This window comes from Dama dama, chromosome 30 (genome assembly GCF_033118175.1).
Source record: "Dama dama isolate Ldn47 chromosome 30, ASM3311817v1, whole genome shotgun sequence".
In the NCBI taxonomy this organism is placed as follows: domain Eukaryota; kingdom Metazoa; phylum Chordata; class Mammalia; order Artiodactyla; family Cervidae; genus Dama; species Dama dama.
Genome location: NC_083710.1, coordinates 54,005,534 through 54,011,296, shown reverse-complemented (window position 1 = coordinate 54,011,296; position 5,763 = coordinate 54,005,534). Strand labels below are relative to the sequence as shown.

Below are 5,763 nucleotides of genomic sequence, written 5' to 3'. Positions count from 1 at the left end.
AATTGCTAGGTCAAAACCTCCTTGTGAAACCTCCAATGGGTTTTACCATTTTACACTGTCATGAATAATGTGTAGTAATTCCAGTTGTTCCACGTTCACATCAACATTTGGTACTTTCAATCTTCCTAACGTTAGCAATCATGAGTGGCTTATAATAGTATCTCGTTTTTTCAATTAGCTTTTCCCTGATGACTAAATATATTGAGTACCCTTCTATGTACTTATTAGCCATATATATGTTTTTTAGTGTGTGAAGTGTCTGTTCAAATCTTTTGCTCACTTTGGGTTTTTTTGTTTGTTTGTTTTTAAAAAGTATTTATTTATTTGGCTGCACCAGGTCTTAATTGAGACACTCGGGATCTTTGATCTTCCTTGCAACATGAGAACTCTCTTATTTGCGATATGTGGGATCTAGTTCCCTGACCAGAGATTGAACCTGGGCCCCCTGTATTGACAGTGCAAAGTCTTGGCCACTAGACCACCAGGGAAATCCCCACGTTGTTTCTAAGTTGAGTTTATCTTCTTATTGAGGTGTAAAAATTTTCTCTACTGGATATAAGTCCTTTGCCAGTTGTATGTATTATAAAAGTTTCCCAGTCTTTGGCTTGGTTTTTCCACTTTAACAGTGGTGTTTTTTGAGGAGCAAGTTTCAAATTAACAAAAAAAATCTAATTAATCACTGTCTTCAAAATGTGTTCTGTTTATAAAATCTTCGTCTCTCTCAAGGTTTCAAAGGGCTTTGCTCTTTTTTTTCTAGATGCTTTTTATAATTTTAATGTTTATATTTAGATTTATAATCCATCTGGAGTTGATTTTTGTTTACCATGTAAAGTAAGGGTCAACGTTCATCTTTTTTCTCCATACTGACATCCAGTTACTTAGTACCATTCACTGAAAATACAGTTTTTTTTTCCCTCCCCAAATTACTTTGGTGAGTTTGTTAAAAAAAAAAAAAAAGCTCCCTGAAAACTTCCACTCCTTGAAAAACCTCACCCCCAAATGGAATAAATAAATGTGGATCTATATTTGGATTCTCTGTTATGTTCCATTTTTTATGTATCTATTTTTATGCTACTATCACACTTGACAACTGTAGCTTTATATAGTAAGTGTTAAAATCAAGTGATTTACATCTTCAAACTTTGTTCATATTCACCATTGTTTCAGCTATTTTAGGTCTTCTCCATTTCTACATGACTATGAGAATCAGTTTGTTAATTTAAAAAGAAACCTCTGGCATTTATTTTTTGGAAATTGCATTGAATCTATAGATAAATTTGGGGAGAACTGGTATCTTAACCTTGCATCAGTCATTCCATGGACATAGTATATTTCTCCACTTACTTAGGTCTTCATTTGTTTTTCAGCAATGTTTTGTAGTTTTCAGTTTGGAGTCTTGTACATGTGTTTTAAGTTTATCCTCAGTATTCTACTTTTAAATATTACTCTAAATGGCATTTAAATTGTTTTCATTTTCTAATTGTTTATTGGAGCATAAACACTTTTATGCTCCAATAAAATTTATTTTTATGCTCCATTGTTGTTGATATACAAATATGATTTTTTAAATTTCCCTTGATTTCTGTGACTGTGTTATATTCATTTGTAAGTTCTGATAGCTTATTCCGTAGATGCCTTAGAATTTACTATGTAAAAAATTATGTCATCGGTGAAAAATGGAAGTTTTACTTCTGTCTTTCCAATTGGAATGCCTTTTCTTTTTTTGACTTATAACAAAACTGGCTAAGACCTCATATCTTATGTGGAAATGGAGAGAGGAGACATCCTGCCTTGTCGTCACTGTGTCACTTGTAATTCATTTTTATTATCTTTTGATTCATATATATTTCAATTTTCTATAATTAAAAAGAAACAAGGGAAATGCTGATCTCTGAATATGAGAAGTAATGTTTCTAGCTAATATTGTTAATATTCAAGATTCTAATGGATCAGATACAATGTTAGCATTCTCTTCCTTGAGATACAGTACATATATATGTATATATGTGTGTGTGTGTGTGTGTGTATGTATATACATATATATATATATATATCAGTTCAGTTCAGTTCAGTCACTCAGTCATGTCTGACTTTTTGCGACCCCATGAACCGCAGTACTCCAGCCCTCCCTGTCCATCACCAACTACTAGAGTCCACCCAAACCCATGCCCATTGAGTCGGTGATGCCATCCAGCCATCTCATCCTCTGTTGTCCCCTTCTCCTCCTGCCCCCAATCCCTCCCAGCATCAGGGTCTTTTCCAGTGAGTCAACTCTTCGCATCAGGTGGCCAAAGTATTGGAGTTTCAGCTTCAGCATTAGTTCTTCCAATGAACACCCAGGGCTGATCTCCTTTAGGATGGACTGGTTGGATCTCCTTGCAGTCCAAGGGACTCTCAAGAGTCTTCTCCAACAACACAGTTCAAAAGCATCAATTTTTTGGCACTCAGCCTTCTTCACAGTCCAACTCTCACATCCATACATGACCACTGGAAAAACCATAGCCTTGACTAGAAGCATCTTTGTTGGCAAAGTAATGTCTCTGCTTTTCAATATGCTATCTAGGTTGGTCATAACTTTCCTTCCAAGGAGTAAATGTCTTTTAATTTCATGGCTGCAATCACCATCCTCAGTGATTTTGGAGCCCCCAAAAAATAAAGTCTGACACTGTTTCCACTGTCTCCCCGTCTATTTCCCATGAGGTGATTGGACCAGATGCCATGATTTTAGTTTTCTGAATGTTGAGCTTTAAGCCAACTTTTTCACTCTCCTCCTTCACTTTCATCAAGAGGCTTTTTAGTTCCTCTTAACTTTCTGCCATAAGGGTGGTGTCATCTGCATATCTGAGGTTATTGATATTTCTCCCGGCAATCTTGATTCCAGCTTGTGCTTCTTCTAGCCCAGCGTTTCTCATGATGTACTCTGCATATAAGTTAAATAAGCAGGGTGACAATATACAGCCTTGATGTACTCCTTTTCCTATTTGGAACCAGTCTGTTGTATTTGTATGAGTGACATATACAACATACATGTTGTATACATACAACAGACATGAGTCTGTTGGACATGACTGAGCGACCAACACACACACATATACAACTTTAAAATCTCGTGCATGTTTGCTAAGTCTCTTTAGTCGTGTCTGACTCTTTATGACCCTATGGACTGTAGTCCTCCAGGCTCCTCTGTCTATGGAATTCTCCAGGCAAGAATAATTTCCTTCTCCAGGGGATCTTCCTGACCGTTATCGAACCCATGGTCTCCTGCACTGCCAGGCACTTTCTTTACTATGAGCACTACCTGGGAAGCCCAGATATTAGCATATGTCCTATTTTGTGGGTTGTAACTATGAGATTAAAATGTATAGGTACAGCAATGCTGAAGTAGCCTTGTTGGCTCTCTCAAGGATATATGTAGTTCACTCCACAATCAATTCAGCCATGGATATTGCTACTGGTCATTAACAGACTGCAGCTTGTAGGATGTCTGGCTCTGCTGGTGGTATTTAGTGCCTCAATATAGATAGTTATAGGCCAATATCTTTTATTGCAGCTATTATTCCAATGGATTTTTAAATTTGGGAACCAGAATTCACAGCTAAAGAATGTTTCTCAGTATTTAAACATATAGAATTTTCAGTGTGGTAAATGCATTGATTTTACAGCTGTATCCCTTAACAATGCCATCCTGAAAGAGGGTGACTCTCGGCATGTTTTTGCCTAGGAACCTTCTATGAATGTAAAAGTGTTCTCAGTAACGACAGACAATCTCATTGCAGACTCCTTGTATACAGCTTCCTTTGGTTTACACAAAGTGGATGCTAAAATTGGATTTTGATGCCTAAATTCTTTCTGTTGTTAGAACACCTGGTTCTCGAAATTGCTTTTGATGCATGGGCTCTTGCCTAAGTTTTCTCAAATTAATGTGGTTGTGTATGTGTATTTGTTTTTGTTTTTCCTTCTACTTCTTAGCGTTTATGGCCCTTCCAGATGCTCTAAGTCCTGGGGTGAAAGATGTTCTAAGACCTAGGGTGAAAGATGTAAAACATAATCTCATACAATGTTGTTTCCCAGTAAGCCATAGCAAGTCAGTGAGGGAAAAGGGTTAACATATATTATCTACTTGTTTAATAATCTCTGTCTTCATTAGGCTAGTTATTAGTTTCACTAATCTCATCCTAATTTCATTAAATACGGAGTATTTACTACAGAGCTACTTTATACTTTACATGAAAAATTTTTAAATGGATCTATTATTTCTTGGAATGATCTGTCTGCTCTAAATTGATTGCCAGCCCAGTGTTTTGAGCACTATCTGTGGAGTCAGGAAGTCTGAGCCTTTGTCATCTATCATACTAGCTGAGTTTATAAGCATATTGATTTTGTACTCTTTAAAATAACCCATTTGACGTCATTCGTAGGATATGCCCATGCATGTCCTGCTTCTAACTGGTTGTGTGACCCTGTATAAAACACTTATTCTTTCTGGGATTCAGTTTCCTCATTTGCTAGATTAGGAGATGGGTCTAGATGGTCCTTGAGGTCCTTTGTAGTTCTAATATCTCAGGATTAAAAATTGATTAAAGTTTTCCATTGGAAATTTCAGTCTCCAAATGGACTTTTGCAACAGGAGATTATATATAGTTATTTGGTTTCTATGTCAAATTTGCACTGCGTGGGCATATCCCACGAATAATGGTCTAGATGGTCCTTGAGGTCCTTTGTAGTTCTAATATCTCAGGATTAAAAATTGATTAAAGTTTTCCATTGGAAATTTCAGTCTCCAAATGGACTTTTGCAACAGAAGATTATATATAGTTATTTGGTTTCTATGTCAAATTTGCACTGCGTGGGCATATCCCACGAATAATGTCAAATGGGTTATTTTAAAGAGTACAAAATCAGTATACTTATAAACTCAGCTAGTATGATAGATGACAAATTATCCATGTGTCATATCAGTAAAGGAGAAAGACATTCATACAGTTATATTAAATCACTGTCATTGTATTTACTGTCTACCTACAGTAAAACAAAAGCTATTTTGTCACATTACTGATTCCTAAGTGGGAATGTTTTGCTGTGTGCTCTCTGAAGCTACACAGAAAATTATTTTTCTGGTTTCTGGCAAGTCTTTCAATCGTATTCTATTAGTTTAAGAAATCATTCCCTTAGAGCCAATAAGTTTCACATCCACTAGAAACCCTAAGCTGGTATTTTAGGACTCCTTTGGAGCAAGTTTTATACAGGCTAAGTTTCCTGGGTTGTCACTGGCGCTGCTAGTTGAGCAAATAGATTGATCTGTAATAGAGAAAAAAATTGTTTACAGCTTCCCAGCTTTGTGCCTCTTATATCAGAAACTTTCTAGTTAAATGTTTCCACAGATCTCTGGGTATTTGGGATTGCTGGGTACAGGATGCCACAACCGAGGATAGTTGAAGCTTCACCTTCTTTGGTTGATTGGCATTTATTTTCAGCCTGTTCATGTGACTGCCTGACTCCATTTATATGTGAATCCCTCTCTATATTCTGTAATATTAGAATTTGGAGCACTGTAGTAGATTGGATTCACTGTATTCTTTATTATTGTCTGACAATAACTATTCAGCTCTACTAAGTTCCAGTTACTATACAATGCACTGCACAATATCCAACATCATTAAACTCTTACAACAATGAAAATATTGTCCTTTGAGCGACATGGGCGCTAAAAAATCAGCAAGGTTAAGTTGTTTGCCCAAGACCACACAGTAGGAGGAGAAACTA

At 36.4% G+C, this 5,763-nt stretch overlaps 1 non-coding gene across 1 annotated transcript; it reads right to left on the bottom strand.

Annotated features, from left to right (window-relative positions):
• Window positions 1-415: 415 nt before the first annotated feature.
• Window positions 416-488, bottom strand: TRNAD-GUC (transfer RNA aspartic acid (anticodon GUC)). The gene has a single exon. It is a non-coding gene; the product is annotated as a tRNA-Asp (tRNA).
• Window positions 489-5,763: the final 5,275 nt, after the last annotated feature.